The sequence below is a fragment of the Mirounga angustirostris genome, unplaced genomic scaffold (assembly GCF_029215605.1).
Source record: "Mirounga angustirostris isolate CCGP_5_RB_7025 unplaced genomic scaffold, mMirAng1.0.hap1 SCAF_6, whole genome shotgun sequence".
Classification (NCBI taxonomy): domain Eukaryota; kingdom Metazoa; phylum Chordata; class Mammalia; order Carnivora; family Phocidae; genus Mirounga; species Mirounga angustirostris.
In genome coordinates, this window is record NW_026991714.1 from 23,933,716 (window position 1) to 23,953,339 (window position 19,624).

Genomic DNA, 19,624 nt, shown 5'->3' on the forward strand with positions numbered 1-19,624 from the left:
GCATTTAAAGGAAAGACTGTATCAGCATGAAAGCAATCTAAATGCCTAACAACAATAACATCTACTTAAATAAATATAATACATTCATATTATGGTATACTATACAATCATAAGTAATCTTGTTTCAGAATCTACTTAAAGATACATTTCATTTAACAGATTTAAGTAGATGTACTTAACAATATGTTCAGTGAAACCAACAATTAATAAAACTATATCTTCTCTAGTATAACTTCATTCATGTAAACATAACCCTTAAGGTCAATATATAAAAAATAAATGTGTATATGTATATGAGTAAACAAAGATTTTATGTGTTCCTTAAAATGTCCCAACTGTATTAGAAGTGTTCTCAAAATAACTATTTAGCATAGTATTTGTACTCTAGAAGTAGTAAAGATCAAAGCTTGATTTTTAAAATAAAGGAATAAAATTATTTCAAAAATTTATTAGCAACTGAATTTTCAAATAAGTTTAAACATAACATGTTGCCTTATTTTTCTGTTATAAAATTAATACTTGCTATCCTTGGGGTGTCTACCCAACCAAGCACCAAACCTTCTAAGATCACCCCATCATCCTTAATCTTAGAAGTTGCCCCTTCCCTATAAAAGTATGCACTATATGTGTTTGTGACATTTATTATATTCATTAATACTTATTATATTTGACTACTCATGCATATCTTTGATATTCTTGGATGTCTAAAGGTGTTCTGAATAGATCTAATGGTCCTTTTCATTCACTGTGTTGGTCATTGAACTTACAATGTACTGTACTCATCCCATTTCATTAAAAGAGATTTTTACTTTAGGCATATAAATACTTAAATCAGTTTTTACTAAGCATTACCAAGATATGCTCCTATAAACCTTCTAAAAGCTATTTTTTAAATAAAATAACCCTGACTTTCCTTCTGCCTTCCTCATTTCAATCCCAGATAACACATTTTTATAGTCATTGTTGTTTTAAAAACAGTATGGCCCTCTAGACTTAGGGAAATCACCAAAATGTTAAAGTAGAAATTAAAAGGAATAAAGCTAAGTATATGTTACTTGTCCAGGTTTACCTCTCCCCACACTTGATTAGTTATGGCCTTTCACATAATCAATTTTAAATATGCCAAATCAGCAAAAACATAAAAGGACATCAAGAGGGGGGGGGGTTATATGAAAATTCTACAGTCTGCCATAAGTCATCAACAAATGCCAGATAATTTATTTATTAATGAGCAGGACAAATTAGAATTGTCAGATGACTGATTACAAGAAAGAGATATAGTGCCATAGTCATTGAGATGCAGGCTAGGGGGTTTTTTTTTATTTTTTATTGTTATGTTAATCACCATACATTACATCATTAGTTTTTGATGTAGTGTTCCATGATTCATTGTTTGTGCATAACACCCAGTGCTCCATGCAGAACGTGCCCTCTTTAATACCCATCCTCAGGCTAACCCATCCTCCCAACCCCCTCCCCTCTAGAACCCTCAGTTTGTTTCTCAGAGTCCATAGTCTCTCATGGTTTGTCTCCCCCTCCGATTTCCCCCCCTTCATTCTTCCCCTCCTGCTATCTTCTTCTTCTTTTTCTTTTTTTTTTTAACATATAATGTATTATTTGTTTCAGAGGTACAGATCTGTGATTCAACAGTCTTGCACAATTCAAAGCACTCACCATAGCACATACCCTCCCCAATGTCTATCACCCAGCCATCCCATCCCTCCCACCCCTCCCCACTCCAGCAATCCTCAGTTTGTTTCCGAGATTAAGAATTCCTCATATCAGTGAGATCATATGATACATGTCTTTCTCTGATTGACTTATTTCGCTCAGCATAACACCCTCCAGTTCCATCCACGTCGTTGCAAATGGCAAGATCTCATTCCTTTTGATGGCTGCATAATATTCCATTGTGTATATATACCACCTCTTCTTTATCCATTCATCTGTCGATGGACATCTTGGCTCTTTCCACAGTTTGGCTATTGTGGACATTGCTGCTATAAACATCGGGGTGCACGTACCCCTTCGGATCCCTACATTTGTATCTTTGGGGTAAATACCCAGTAGTGCAATTGCTGGATCATAGGGTAGCTCTATTTTCAACTTTTTGAGGAACCTCCATACTGGAGATGCAGGCTAGGTTTTAGAAGATGGCCCAAGCCCACCCTCCACCTCCTCTTGTGCAGCCTGGCCCTCCTGCTATTCCCTTAACCTGGCAGGACCTTCAGTATCTTCTTCCATGATCTTCTGATAATGTGGGATATGCTCTTCCAGGTAAAGAATGACTTTTCAGTTAGGGGGCTGGTGTGGGCAAGTGTTCCATTACTCATAACCCTTATGGTTGGTCTACTTGAAAATTTTAGGTAAAACAAAATTGCTGCTTCTAAATTAATATTTTAAGGTTACTTGCCAGTAAGGAAGATTTCACCTCAGCTACAGCTTATATATATATATATATATTCCCTTCCTATCATCTACTACCCAGCACTGAAAATACCAGAACTTCCTCAACACATATATAATTAAATGCTGATTTTGTTAAAAGATTTGCATTCTCGAGACTCATTAATCAACATGCCACAGGGGCAATTTAGAGTGACATACAATTTTCCAAAGGACCCAGTTACAAGCTGATGTAGTGTTTATTAACATTATGATTTCCATACGGGAATTTAAGAACACTCACATGTTGAGCCATTCTGCTTATCAAGGGACTTAGGATACCTGCCGAAATTATAATTTCCTTTGAGAGCTGCTCAGAAGTGAAGGAAAACAATCAAATGGTTTAAAAAGTACAGTTTAAGTTAAAATTATACTTGGAATTGGAACTATGAGTTCCCTATCTCATGATAGCCATCACCTTTTGCCCAATCTGCATCCCTCCTCACCTACCCACCAACATCCACATACACACACACACATGCACGCACGCACACACAGACTTCTTCCAAAAACAAATCTGATCTTGTTCATATATCTCAAAGTGGCAAAGTTATTTCAAGGAGGCTGAGTTCGTCTCCAGTCCCAGAGGTTGAATGAAACTGTTGTAAGCTACCCACTGTGGTCTTGTTACCCTTATCATGGTTTCATTTGAGCATGGCACAAAACCAATTCTATTCAATAGCACATGAGAGTAAATCTGTTGGGATGCCTCTGGCAAGAATTTTTTCACTTTAAATGAGGGCATAAGACAAGGACAGGATAACGCTTTTCTCCACTTCTGGACTTTGTCATTGTATGCCAAACCTGGAACTAGAATAGCCATTCAGGGACCAAGGGAGACCAGTGTCAGAGATAGATAAATAATACCTGTGAAGGGATGCCAAGGGGAAAATGGAAATATCCTGGGCTCTAAAGTAAACCCTGCAACTACTCTGGTTCCAGAATTCCTGTTTTGTTGAGTGTATTAATTATTGAGGTTATCTTAGAGTGCTTTTCTATAATTTGCAACTAAAAGAATCAATAGAGAATTTCTGCTATTTGTGAAAGGCATTTAAGTTCTTTGTAGTTGAGTTTCCACCTATAAAGTGCACATGGGATTGCTTTACCTTTCCACTCATGTTATGAAGAATACAAAAACAATAAATTTTAAAAGGTCAAAATATAATATAGTAGTTTTTATGTGTACATATTATGGTAAACAATACCATCACATAATTGTTTTCCTCTGTGGTAGTTTCATAATTTGTTCATACTTATATCATTTTTATATAGTATGCTATATAATAACTACTTGTTTAATTGTCCTTCTTCCCTTTCTGAGATAAGTGAAAGGCTGGGAATATCTGATTCTTTCTTTTCAGAGATATTAGCACATAACACATCTCATGGTCAGGCCTCAACTATTGTTTGTTGGATTGAATTACATTTGATCAATGGAAGTGAGCATACTAAATTGCACATTTCTTGGACATTTTGTAAGGCATAATTAGATACTACATACAAGAAGTATTGCCTCCTAGAATTTATAATCCAAATAAAGAATATCAAGCTGCATTGAATGAACATAGCAAGCAATTTTTTCATATTTCCTCATTTCAAAACATGGATATCCTTCATACTAATCCATTCTCAAGTTTGTTGATGATACTTCCAAAGTTTTCTATTGTATTTTCTTTGCCATCTTCATCTCCCTGTCTTTTAGCCTACTAAAGTAGCTTACTCTCCCCCACTTTTTTTCTTCCAAACCCTTCCACATAGTTCCAAAAGAATAATTCCACTGAAGCTACAATTTTGACCATGCCAGTTCCTTATTCAAAACCTTTCAACAATTCCCCAGTCTACAAAAAAAAAAAAAAACTCTTTCACTTGCCAATATAAGACTCCTACAGTCTTCCCCTAAAACTATTAATATCCATTATTAATCCTCATTGTCCTATATTGTTTCCAATTTAGTCTGCTTATTGGGCGTTTTCCTAGAATATGCCCTATGGAAGATCCATTAGCCATTACTACTTTATTTCCAATAAACGAATCTTAATATATAAAATTTACTTTCTCCCTAGAACTCTCCAAGAAGCTTTTCCAATACTCCCATAGTACCGTCCCTTGTACCATGTTCTAACTTATATAGTAGTTACCTTGTATGGCTTATCTCTCCAACACAACACAAGCTCAAGGATAGTTTGAGTGTGGGATCACATCATTCAAGCGCTTCTCATACATCATCACACCTCAATGGTAGCAGAGTAAGTTCAATTAGAACACAATTTGGGATGCACAGAGGAGCTTCCCCTTACTTCATCATGTGAGTTTACTAAAAGGAGACATTACTTGGAACATGTTGCAGGGGGAATAGAATCAGCAAGTCAGAACAATTTTATAATGAACATTTTAATTAGTCTTTTTTTAAGCAAACATTTAATTGTATAATTCCGTAAGTGATTAGAATTTGTCTCTCTCCTACCTTCCATGTGGTAGTAAAGCTTCAAGTATAAAGAGATACATGACAAGCTGCTTTCTAGTACTGAAGTGGAGTACTGAAATGGAATGAAGTTGAATCAAAAGTGGTCATTCCACTATTACAAACAGGTAATGATCTGACTTAGGAAACAGAATAATAATAGGAATATATATGTTTTAGAATAATGTGAGAATAATAATAGGAATATACATATTTTAGAATAATGTGCCTTCTACTCAAAGACTCGGAACATGTTTAGATAACTATGACTGATACATTTCACATAGGTTTTTATCCCTCAAGAAAATCATTCTAGTCATATTAACATTGCAAAATTAAACACGCAGTAAACTATTCTCAGCACTCTTCTTCAATAAGAAAAAATATTTTACAAGATTTAAGACAAAAAAACAACCCTCCTCTGTTCACTCCAGTTATGGAAGTATGGCTACCACTACCTTAGTGAGCATGAGATGAAGTTGATCTTTCACACCTGCATGAGCCCCTTGGACGATGACACCACTGGCCGTCAAGCAGATTGATGGCTTTCACTGAGCTGCTCCCAGTGCAAATTTCAGAATTCACTTTAACAGTCATTTGAACTGTCACCGTATGAATTATGGACTGAAGCACATTCTGCTTCACCATTTCCAAAGGAAAGCTCCTCGTAAATATCAAACTAGATGTGGGAAAGGCATTTCAAGTCAAATGATTTAAATTACCATACCTGGTTTTAGAATGAGCTTTAAAAAAAGCTGTTTTCCATGAGGAAAAATAATCTCAAATTTAAATGACCTCTATTTTTACTATAATAAGGTATATATGTATATAAATAGTGCACATATATATTCACAGCTGTAACCTTTTTTTCCTTTAAAAGTGGTGGTGCAGGGTGGGAGATGGGGCGGCTGGGTGATAGACATTGGGGACGGTATGTGCTATGGTGAGCGCTGTGAATTGTGTAAGACTGTTGAATCACAGATCTGTACCTCTGAAACAAATAATACATTATATGTTAAAAAAAAAAGAAGAAGAAGAAGAAGAAGATAGCAGGAGGGGAAGAATGAAGGGGGGGAAATCGGAGGGGGAGACAAACCATGAGAGACTATGGACTCTGAGAAACAAACTGAGGGTTCTAGAGGGGAGGGGGTTGGGAGGATGGGTTAGCCTGAGGATGGGTATTAAAGAGGGCACGTTCTGCATGGAGCACTGGGTGTTATGCACAAACAAGGAATCATGGAACACTACATCAAAAACTACTGATGTAATGTATGGTGATTAACATAACATAATAATTTTAAAAAATAGATTAAAAAAAGGACCTTCCTTATATTACAGAACTGAAACTCTGGAAGTCTTTGTGTAAACCGCTTCTGTTAAATAAATAAGAGGATCCAAAATGAATTGAAGACATGGCTTTTTCCCTAGAAGGTTACATGTTATACATAAAATAACATGAGAGTAATTGCAAAACAACATAAAAATAAGTAAACTATATTAAATAGCCTGATTTGGAAAATGTCTTTAGTAACTCTGGCTCTGTGTCTAGCTAGGGGTCCACTCATGAAAAAAGGGGATGACATGGACAGGAAGAGATGCAAGACAACCTAAATTCATGGGATGATAAAAGCAAAGAGCAGTACCTATCAGCATGTGAGGTGAGGGGTGATTTCTGTGAATAACTACAGTGATTAAATTTCAAAAAACTGTTTAGGAAGAATTAATCAAGGAATCAATTAATGAAGATCATTGAATACTGAACTCGGTGGCTTAAATTCCATATAAGTATTAGCAACATAGCGTAGGTTTTAAAACATGAATATATGTTAAAATCAAGTTCAAGAAGATTATGATGAAGTTGCAAGAATTAAATGAAGATTGAGTTGGCGATGGGAGATTATTAGAGGTGGGGTGCATAGAACAGACTTGGAACCATGAAGCATGCTGTTAAGTGTTCTATTCATTTAAATAAAAGGAGTGAAATCCTATCAAAAAAGAATACATGGAGATCAAGAACTTAGGAAGCAAGCTAAAAAATAGGACAAAACCACTGCAAAGTTTTGAAATGGAGAAATCAGGGAGACTACAGTGACATTAGTGGTGAGAGATATGTTGAAAAATATTGTAGTTTGGGGTTACTTTTATCAATTACTCAGCAACCAGAAGTCTGCTATATAATTATGTCTTTAACATAAATCTCTATGTATGTATATAGAAATATATAGAGCTACATAAATAAATTCAGGATACTTACAAAGTCTTAGTGGAATGTTAAATTCTATGATATTTACTTCAGCCATTTGTGCAAAAAGAAAATAAATGAATTAATCCAATGTGAGGAGGTGAGAATGACCACAATTCAGTCTTGTGTTTTGGTTAGAATATTTGTACACTCCCCATAAGCAACGCCCACTCTAGCCTCTACTGACAATGTTTATACCTCAGGTGTGCAATGAAGAATATAACTCTTTGCTTTTCTTAATTATTAATCAAAGCCATTTATATATTTTAAGTTTTGGGAGTTTTTTTAGTTAACTAAATTTAGTTTTGTAAATGCATTCATGTTTTTAAAACTATCATGAATAGGCCAAGTTTGGTTTTGATGCTCTCCCCATTTCCTTTATGTGAATCTTTTAAATGAAATTTAGTTGATGTACAATGTCATATTAGTTTCAGGTGTACAACACAGTGATTCATCAATTTTATATGTTATGCAATGCTCATGGTAAGTGTAGTTACCATCTATCACCATACAACATTATTATTTTTGACTATATTCCGTATGCTCTACTTTTCATCCCTGTGATATAATTTTATAACTGGAAGTTTATACCTCCTCATCCCCTTCACCTATTTCACCTGCCCACCCAACCCCCTGAAGCAAAAACCAGGTTGCCCTCTGTTATTATGAGTCTGTTTCTGTTTTTGTTTTTTCATTCGTTTTGTTTTTTAGATGCCACATATAACTGAAATCATATGGTATTTGTCTTTGTCTGACTTATTTCACTTAGCATAATACCCTCTAGGTCCATTCATGTTGTCACAAATGGCAAGATTTCATTCTTTTTTATGACTAAGTAATATTACAGTTTGTGAGTCTTTGTGAGTGTGTGTGTGTGTATGGGTGTGTGTGGGTGGGTGGGTGGGTGTGGTGTGTATGTAAATCTTTATCCATTTATCTACTGATGGACACTTAGGTTGCTTCTATATCTTGGCTACTGTAAATGATGCTGCAATAAACATAGGGGTGCATATATCTTTTCCAATTAGTGTTTCATTTTTCTTTGGGCAAATATCCAGTAGTGGAATTACTGGATTATAAAGTATTTCTAATTTTTTGAGGAACCTCCATACTGTTTAATACAGTGGCTACCCCAAATTACATTCCCACCAACAGTGCTCGAGGGTTCCCCTTTCTCCACATCCTCGCCAACATTTATTTCTTGTCATTTTGATACTATTCATTCTGACTGATGTGAGGTGATATCTCATTGTGGTTTTGATTTGCATTTCCCTGATGATGAGTGATGTTGACTATCTTTTCATGTGTCTGTTGGCCATCTGCATGTTTTCTTTGGGAAAAAAATGTCTATTCAGGTCCTCTGCCCATTTTTAATTGGATTATTTCAGTTTCTTTGCTATTGACTTATATGAGTTCTTTATATATTTTGGATATCAACTCCTTATTGGATATACCACTTGCAAATATCTTCTCTCGTTCAGTAGGCTGCCTACTTCATCTTGTTGATGGTTTCCTTCGCTGTGCAAAAGCTTTTCAGTTTGATGTAGTCTATTTTTGCTTTTTATTTTTCCCTTGCCTTAGGAGACATATTCAGAAAAATGTTGCTAAGGCCAATGTCTAAGTGATTACTGCCTTATTTTTTAGGGGTTTTATGGTTTCAGGTCTTACATTTAGGTCTTCCATCCATTTTTAGTTTATTATTGTGTATGGTGTAAGACAGTGGCCCACTTTCATTCTTTTGCATGTAGCTGTCTGGTTTTCCCAACATTTACTGAAGAGACTGTCTTTTCCCTGTTGTGTATCTTTGCCTCCTCCATAGTAGATTAACTGACCACATACATGTGGGTTTATTTCTGGGCCTTCTATCCTATTCCATTGATCTATGTGTCTATTTTTGTGACAGTATCATACTGTTTTGATTACTATAGCTTTGTAGTATGTCTTGAAATCTGGGATTGTGATACCTCCAGCTTTGGTTATGCAAGGTCTTTTGTGGTTTCATTTAAATTTTAGGATTATTGGTTCTATTTCTGTGAAAAACACTATTAGTATTTTGATAGGGAGTGCACTGAATCTATAGATTGCTTTGAGTAGAACAGACTATTAAAAAAAGTTTTTAAAGAAGATACATGAAAGGCTCATAATCCATCAGTAATCTCAAGTGTTCCCTTTTTTGTCCTACAAAATATAACTGAAATATATTTATAAGTATCCTGAAAATCTCCTTCAAGTGAATAATTCTTTCTAGTTATATCAGTACCTGGCAGGGAGGATGTTACAAAAGTCTTATGAAACTTGCTATTCTTTTATGATAGGAGAGTGAATGAGGATACTATACAGTAACCGAGGATCCACGGGAGCGATATCTTTTCAATCTGAACACCAAGGAAAGCTGTATTTCTCCTGAATTACTAGTTTATTTCTCATCTTATGCAACTGATCATGTCTTCTGTGCTCTGGCTAATTTTGTGGCCCGTCTCCAGGAACTATATAGGAACTCACAGAATTCACATTGTGTTCCAACTCTACACCTGATTTGGATTTTTCCCCTTATTATCTTTTCTCTCTGCTGTATTTTCTATTTATTTTAAGCTATTGCATGTATTTATATGAACCACTGCAAATTTTCTTTGGAATAGTTGAAACTAATAGGTAGGGCTAAGTGTTAAGCTCACAGTCAATAATTTCACATTACCCCATTTAAACCTCATAGCATCTTTACAAGAGAGTTTTCATTATCACCAGTAGAGTGGTTGAGAAAAATTAATTTCACCCAGATACAAATACCTTACAGAGTAGAAGTGTAAGTAGGAAACTCCAAAGTTCTACCAAAGAACATAAACAAACAAACAAAACACCTAGCCATATCTAAAGAAAGATAATTATAGATTAACTAAAGTAGCAAAGACTATGGGAAATGGATGACCATAGACAAAGCTTCCTAAGCGAATACTTTAAGAGTATTGGTAAGTTAATTATATGATCTTATATGATGCCTTTTTGATTCATTTACATTCTGGTTTTGTTTAAACAAACAAATAAAATCTGTTTTAGTTGTTTTACTAATTTCCTATTTTAATCCACTCTCTCCAGACTGTCAAAAGAACAATGCTTTATATTTAAAGAAAAAAAACCTTTTTTCTTACAGAAAATATTACCAACTTTGAAAATTCCATAGCTTTTCTTTTGAATTAATTATTGTAATATGGGCCCAGAGAGATATAGATGCTACATGATTTTTTTCTACCTTTAAAAGCATTTACATTTGTTTACATTTTGTCCTGTTATGTAGTAGCATTAAATCACATTTGTTTACATTATAAACATAGTTGATGGGCTTTATAATTAGATTCGGGTTCCATCTCTTGTGATTATGTAACTTGGAACAAGCTACGCATTTCTGTAGCTCAGATAATTCATTATAAAAAGGGGAAGATAACAATTCCTCAGAGCTGGTGTGAAAATTAAATGAAATAATACATGTAACACGCTTAGAACAATGCATGGCATACATTCAGATCTTGATAAATGTTCCCTGCCTTGTGGAGAGATACGCAAGAAAAAGAAACAAAATCCTGAAAGCTTCCATTTATAATTTGCCAAAATCATCACCACATATTATGGCGGTGACTAGAGTCATACTCCTCACTGGTACTTGGGAAGCTTACTGATCACCCTATCTGATTCCTAGGGGATCGAGTGGTATTTCAGTTTTTGACAGGCCCGAGACAGCAGGCTGTCCATTATTAAACACACATCTGGTCCTTGTTGTTAATAACTGGTTGTTTGCAATATGTGGACAATCTACAAGTTTTCCCACAGGGAGTCAAATGAGGTTGAAATGTGTTAATCCTCTTTTATCCCTATTCACACAGTGATTTACAAGATGGGCTAAGTATGCCCCTGTAATAACAATTCATCTTTATGATTCTGTACAAAGTCCAGTGCAAGTAAGCCAAGAACAAGCAGTCCTTTATTTCTTAGATTCACTGTTTTTTGGCTCTGTATGCAAAATCCATTTCTTACATATTTACATACTGTGAAAATTGGAAGTAATACAGCTCTGAGTTCAAGGAATGCATACACAGAAGGCATGATGTTCACTCTTTAAAGCCATGCCATAATTGCAGGAGTGCAGAGTACCAAAGCACAGTTCCAAAGAGAAGCCCAGTGAAAACTGGAAACAGGAAAGGGTCAAAGAGTGAGGGACTTGCTGCCAGCCACAGTCCCCTACAGACCAGCCAGGCTTGACAGTCAGGCTTTCTGTTTCTGTTTACCTTTACTGCTTCTATTTGTCAGAGAAAGATAAAGATAAATATGATCGATCCAAGAGAAAATTGTGGAAAGCAATCTCACTGTCCTCAGTCCCCCTCTTTTGAGGATCCTCTTTTCCCCCATACCCAGGAGCATTACCCCCCTATTCCTTTCAGGCAACTAGGGCTTTTACAGCCTCTGATTCATCCCCAGCTCCAAACCCATCTCTACTTCCCAGGCAAAGGAGACAAATAAATCTAATATCACTGGTGCACTGAATTAGTTTACATAAATGATTTATTTTTTTTCCCTTGAAATTACACTACATCTTAGATTCTCTTTAAGAGTCTGCTTGTTATAGTTATATCTAGTTACTGAGGAATCAAGGTCAGAAATTTCTAATCTACTCTTAGGCTTCCAGATGATCAGATGCAAAGAACCCAATGCCATTTTCACAGCACTTTCTTTGCCTTCACGGAGCCAGGGTTTTTATTTACCTGCTGCAAGCAAGCACATGGTCACTCTGCTGTAAGAGATATATGTAAATCAGATATTTCTGGCCCTGCTTATCCATATCTACTCTACCTGAGCAGTACATTCACTTACATCTCACTTTCTACAGCTCCACACAACCACTTCTGAATTTGTACTGAGGATGAGATGTTATCAGTGCTCTAGATGCACCTTGTCTTCTCACTCTCTGCTCCAAGTGACTTTCTCTTATATTGCAACTTTATTGCTATCTGATGATCCAGATCTTCTGAAAGGAATTATGTTTTTCATGATCCATTAAAGAAATAAAATAGGGGCACCTGGGTGGCTCAGTCGGTTAAGCATCTGCCTTCAGCTCAGGTCATGATCCCAGGGTCCTGGGATCGAGTCCCTCAATGGGCTCCCTGCTCAGCGGGGAGCCTGCTTCTCCCTCTCCCTCTGCCTGCCACTTCCCCTGCTTGTGCACTCTTTCTCTCTCTCTCTCTCAAAATAACTAAATAAAATATTTTTAAAAATAAGAATAAAAACCCGTATTGAGTCAAGGACTGTCAAAAACTAAAAGTAATGGTCTTTCTGGATCATTACTACTTTGATTAATTTTAATTAACAATTTAAAACTCATAAAAGCAATAGTTTAAAACATCTTGATCGAATGTATTAAATATTGCTCACATGGGGTGCCTGGATGGGTCAGTGGGAAGAGCATGCAACTCTTGATCTGGGGGTCATGAGTTTGAGCCCCATGTCAGGTATAGAGATTACTTAAATAAATAAATAAACTTTAAAAAATAAATAAATATTGCTCACAAGAGGTCAAACTAACTTAATTTCAAACTATAAATAGTATAAATATATAAAGCAACTGGTTAGATTTCACTGATAAAGTATTTCTTTTTGCTTCATTTTCTTTTTTTTTTTTTAATTTTATTTATTTATCTGACAGAGAGAGAGAGAGTGAGAGCAGGAACACAAACAGGGGTGGGGGAGAGGAAGAAGCAGGCTTCCCACAGAGCAGGGAGCTGGATGTGGGGCTCGATCCCAGGACCCTGGGATCATGACCTGAGCCGAAGGCAGACGCTTAACAACTGAGCCACCCAGGCGCCCCTTTTTGCTTCATTTTCTAAAAGTAACTTAGATAAGGATGGTGCATAAGACAACATTGGCAGTACATAAATATGCAGATAAAAACAGATGATCCACTAATGACAAAGCGATTTATGAACTGTAAAACATCTTAATAAACAAGAACATGATTTGGAAAAGCCAATAAAAATACCACATCCACTATTAATAATAAGAAAATAAAAGCATGGGGCGCCTGGGTGGCTCAGATGGTTAGGCGTCTGCCTTCGGCTCAGGTCATGATCCCAGGGTCCTGGGATCGAGTCCCGCATCGGGCTCTCTGCTCCTTGGGAGCCTGCTTCTCCCTCTGCCTCTCTCTCTCTAGAGTCTCTCATGAATAAATAAATAAAATCTTTAAAAAAAAAAAGAAAGAAAATAAAAGCATGGCCTAAGCTACAGGTACACATTATGACTAAATATATTGTTAGTTTAATTTTTATTTTGTACTAATAATGAAGATGAAAGCTCTAAGTATTTAGCCTTCATTTGTATTATTTCCTATACTACCTTTCAAATGTATTTTTGCAGAAGTTGAGTTACGTTACTAACAGAGAAAGGGGAAAGTGTGTTAATAATTTTGATAAAACAAGTTAGCCGAAATCATTTTCTTCGTCATCCATAAATAAGTACGTTTTTGCACCATATCCAAGACTAACTTGAAGCTGCCACATGGAGAAACTATTCAGTAGAAAGTTTAATCTCCTTGGGGCACCTGGGTGGGTCAGTCAGTTAAGCATCTGACTCTTGATTTCAGCTCAGGTCATGATCTCAGGGTCTTAAGATTGAGCCCCACATGAGGCTCCATGCCTGCGTAAGATTCTCCCTCTCCCTTTCCCTCTGTCCCAGTAACCCTCCCTCTCTTCAAAAAAAAAAAAAAAAGTTTAATCTCCTTAAAATGTATCACAACTTATGCAGAAAATGAAATTTCTACATTCCAACCTTCCTTATTCAAGACTGACTATATGTAAGGGGGCGCCTGGGTGGCTCAGTCAGTTGAGCGGCTGCCTTCAGCTCAGGTCGTGATCCCGGAGTCCTCAGATAGAGCCCCACGTTGGGCTCCCTGCTCAGCGGAGAGCCTGCTTCTCCCTCTCCCTCTGCCTGCCTCTCTGCCTACTTGTGCTCTCTCTCTCTCTCTCTGTCAAATAAATAAATAAAACCTTTAAAAAAAAAAAAAACTGACTATATGTAAAAGTAGTCCGAAAAGTTACAAATGTACTACTCACAGAAGAGGTATTACTAACACATAAGCATATACAGAAAGTGGATAAGGAAGTAAATAATAAATAAATAAATAAATTCTATGTAATCTGAAAAGCCACATTTCAATTCTAAGATCAGGTCAAAAGGAAGAAATCAACCACATTTTTACATAGAAATATTAATGTCTGAATTCTTATAACTATTGATAAAAAAAAATTATTAAAAATGTATATTTATCTGCATTTTATGTATTACACTGTATGTATCTAAAGTCATTTTTTTCACCATTACCTACTTCAGTACTAGGTAATTTTTTTATTTCCTTATTCATGGAGCTTTCCCTTAATATAATAAACAGTGCTAAGAAATACAGCATTATCTAGATTCTCTTAACAATAAATGCTTAGATCATTTTTATAGATATTGCATATGCAAAGTTGATTCCACTATATAATTAAACAGTAAAAATAATATTTGATTCTTTTTACTAACACAAAATATTTTAAACATATATTTAACAACCTGAACTTACAAGTTTAGAATAAGTACTTGACATCAAATGGCTACTTTTCAAAATAATATATAATTTTATTAAGGGAGATAAAATCGGTAGATTATATAAATATGCCATTTCAAACCCATTCTTCCAATTTAACTTTATTATATAAATTAATATATTTGCATTGTATGATATCTAAAATTACACATATTCCAAAAGCTATCCAAACATTTTCACCATTTTATAAATACCTCTTAAACTATTAATTCATTGAATTGTACTCTTTCTTCAAATCCTTTTATGTTTTTAATTACTACAGTGCATTACTTGACTTGCTTACATTACTTTTATTTTTTTTATTTTTTTTCTTTTACTTTTAAATGCCACCTATAAAATATGAAAGATAACACTTAAAATTACTGCAGTTGAAACAACTGACCGGATATTTGAAAACTGAATGGTGTTAACTAAATAACAGCCCTATTCCTGTATGACTGCAATTGAGAATTGTCCACTAACAGGAAGTTATCAACAGTCATGACAATTTATCCACATCAAGTGCATTGTGTTCCAAACTTTAAAACTACTAAGTCATGATGAGGATGAGAAAGGCTTGTTCTAACTGTTTTAAGGTATTTAAAACTTGAAATTTACCAACACTTAACTGCAAGAGAACATCCTAAATCTTTATTGTTTTATGAGTCATAGAAATATTAAAACAAAATAATAGATGTGAATGCTGCAACAATTCTACATATTACGGAACGGCTTCCATATAAACCAGTTAAAGTTAGTCTCTAGTCATATTAGTTTTAATCATGAAGTAACTTTGAAGATACTAAGTATCCTAAATATTAGATTCAAAATATATAGAATACTTTGAGCCATCCCTAATATAGAGAGTTCAGCTACTTTATTTTCAAGTAATACTGACTATCCTATCTGCAAAGGGTGTATGATCTTCTTGACAGTCTTAAAATTGAAATTCTGCAAAAACATCATCAACAATACTGTCAATATTCAGGAAGGGAGCTTATCTCTAATCTTATCTGTGAACACCTCCTGACCAAGCACTGCTTCACATTCCTCCTTATATTCTTCTTAAAACCTAACTTAATAAGGCCCTGAGATGCAGCATGTAGTCAAATATTAGCTGAATGGATAAATGACCATTAAGAAATATTTCATGAGCCACTTGAATTAGATTTTTGTGTTTTACTCAGGATGCCAAAGAAATAAATGTGAGTCATATGTGCAACAGACATCTCTAGGCATTAGCAGTGTTCTCATTTAGCAACTCTCAGTTATTTCATGGCCTCAGAGAACTAATGTTATTCATGTGCTAAATGTGCAGTTCTCTGCAATGCTATGTCTAACTCTGTTCCTTTATGTGCTACTCAGAAAAGGTTATCAGAATGCAAATCAGGGAGAGGGAATTATGTAAAGATGACATGGACACATACACATACACACAAAGTCTATACATACATGTGTCACATGTACATTACATATGCACTTAAGCACGTGTGTTTCCCTACTAAAAGGTGATACAGTATAAATTTAAGTGAACTATCCAAGGTTAGTTCACAGAAAATCTATGGTGTAGAGACCAAAATTCTCTCTTTCACCACACTCCTTCACACATCTATCATATGCTTTACTCATTTTCACATGCCAGTCAATTATGCCCTATTAAGATTTAATTTAAAATTATTTTTTATTTTATTTTATTTTATTAAAGATTCTATTTATTTGTCAGTGAAAGAGAGAGAGAGAGAGAGAGAGAGAGCACGAGTGGGGGAGGGGAAGAGGGAGAAGCAGGCTCTCCACTGAGCAAAGAGCCCAATGTGGGACTTGATCCCAGGATATTGGGATCATGACCTGAGCCGAAGGCAGATGCTTAACCAACTGAGCCACTGAGGCGTCCCTGAATTTAAAATTCTTAACATGAAGAGCAAGGTAGAAAGTGTCTACTTTCCCATCAGCTGATTCCTCCATCATTTCTAGGATGTGACTCTAAATGGAGAAGATACCCAATCTTGGTTCAGATTCCCCCAGAAGCATACCTTGAGATAAGGATTGGAGCATAAGTAGTTTATTTGGGAACTGATCCCAGAAAATACCAGTAGGGGGAGGGTGGGAGAAAGCCAATAAAGCTTGTAAAATCAAACCAATTACAACTGTGGGCAACATGTTTCAGAATTATCCCAACCAAGGAGTTAGAAAGCTAAGGTATTTATCTAACAATTCCTTATCTACTCATTTACTCGGTGGCACTTTTGGCTTGCTCTCCAAGACCTGGGGATCCCCTGAGACTGGGGCGGTGGGAAGGGGGGGGAGGTGACAAAACAAAAAACAAAAACTTCAGGCAGAGAATATTTATAGAAAATAGCCTAGAGAATACAGACAAAGCACTAAATGTATCTGTCGGTATAAACCATCTACCTATTCTTCTATGAAAGAATGCTTTCTCTTCAGCTCCATAGGAATTGAATCCATGATAACTGAATCGAATAAGAAGGCTACTCAGGCTCAGTTGCAAAGAGGAATTTGTGAGCACAATAAAGACAAAAGAGATGACTTTATTTACTGCATATTAATTTAGAATTCTGAAGAAAAAATTAAAAAAGAACTGAAAACTGCTAATCAGAAATGAAGAAGGGAACTATCATTTAAATGAGCACCTAAAGTGTGCTAGATGCTGCAAAATTATTCTTACAAATTCAAACAAATTAAATGGAAAGAACTTAGGAGCTTCTTGAGGAATCTGAGTCACAAAGAACAGAACCCAAGTGTCATCTGTGCACTTATAAGATATATTATCAGGATAAGCATTTAATTTCCCAGAAACTTAGTTCCCTAGTTCCTAAAATACACACACATACACACATAAACCCTTACACACACACACACACATACACACCATTAACGTAGTTAACATATTAGATTAGCCAGTGCTTAGTGCCAACTAAGTGTTAGTTTTGTACCTTACAGAAATAAGATTATTGAATTTCATAATGGTCAAATGACTTGCCCAAAAAGACTCAGCTAGTGAGAAAATAAGCAAAGGACTGAAGGCTGAATCACTATTAACCCAAGGATCTTGTCTTCAAAGAAGGACAACAAATGGAACTAAAACTAAATATTAAGTTCTCATGAAGCCACAAAATTGGTCAATGGATGAACAATTTTTTTAATGTTTAATACCTCATTTTAATAGTAAATATGGCCTAGATTTTAAGTTAGACTTGGGCTAGCATAAACTTTTATTATAATAGATATCTTAACTAAATGTGTAAAACTTTTTTTAATATAGCAGTGACTTACTTGGGTAGTATTCAACTAACCAAAATTCCTAATTACTGAAATATACTGCAGCATCCTTAGAAAAATGAAGGGAACCTCAAGAACAATTAACATCTTGGATACAATATTAAAAAACAAACAATATTATCACCACCAAGTCCAAAATATATCCTCTGTGAATTCAGTCCATCTCACATTTTCTAGAGTGAGGATTCCTATTCTACATAATGATCCTAAGGTGCTGAAGTAATAAATATAGATTCCATCCCTATAATCATGATGGTGCATTTGATAAGCCATTTAACCAGGCTAATACAGTTTATCTAAATGTCAACTAGCTTTGCAATTGTTTAAATATTCATTTCTTTATCTTCAGTCACCCAGAACACCTTCTTTTCCAAGCATACTGGTAAACTGGCATTTGTTCTTTTAATTCTTAACAAATATATGTGTTCTGCCTTAAAAAAGAGTTTGCATTGAAACATTATCCTCTGAGAAACAACCATACCCCTTTACATTACTAATACGAGACCAAAGAAGAAGTCCAAAATTGATGCCCAAGATAAAATACTCTGTGTGTAGACACAGGAGTTGGTATTGGAGCTGAAATGGTGAGGAAGAGAAGGAGAGTATGAGAGAAGGAAAGATGAGATTTTTGAATAGGACCAATATGGATCTTTTATGTAATTAAAATAGAACATTAATACCAAACTGAACTTAAAGGAAATATTTCAATTGAGTTAAGAGCCTAGTTAGTATACATAGATCATTTAAAAACAAAAATATATGGCATGTGATACATGAAAGGACTATTCCAGAAAATACTAAATTCAATGAAACATATAATGTGTCTTTTAGATAATCAGATAGCCGGAGGAATTTCAGAAGTTCGACTAGGCAAAGCAGTGATGCTATAGATAAAACACATGAGCAATATTTTGCTAGTGATAAGCATTCTAGTTTTGAAACTTAGTTTTAATCTTGTGACATATATACTAGTTAGGTTAAAAATATATTAACTGCAAAAAGGTTGGATCATGCTATACAAACACCATTACTAATCACAGTCACAGTTACCGGTTCAAAGTGAGTATTTTCAGTTGACAAGGTCATTTTCCCTAACTACCTGTTACACATTTAAACCAATTGTCTATCTATAACTCCAAATGTTTAAAGAGCATAATAAAATTCCCAGTAGCAGGTGAACACCTTAACAAGACAACAGTAACAAGAAGTAAATAGGTGCAAGAGATTTTAAGTTTCTTATGTGCTTTTTCAATCAACTTGGACACATTTTCAAATTTGAGGAACACCTAAAGGGAAAAAATGAAAATTATATGCCACCAACACTGCGTGCTATTTGGATGTATTGCACCTCTCGTAGCAGCCTTATACACACCCTAGGAAAGCGCAGATAGACAAAAGAGTTAAGTACCCAGTAAATGCAATAAATGCCTTGCAAGGATAAGAAAATGAAAAGGAAGAGCTCCTTGTCTATGGCAATTGCACTATACAGTCAAAATGGAGAGACATGTCAAAGAATCCCTCTCACTCCCTCCCCCAGTCTCGGGCTCCCTTTTTCTTCTCCCCTTTTCCCCCTTCA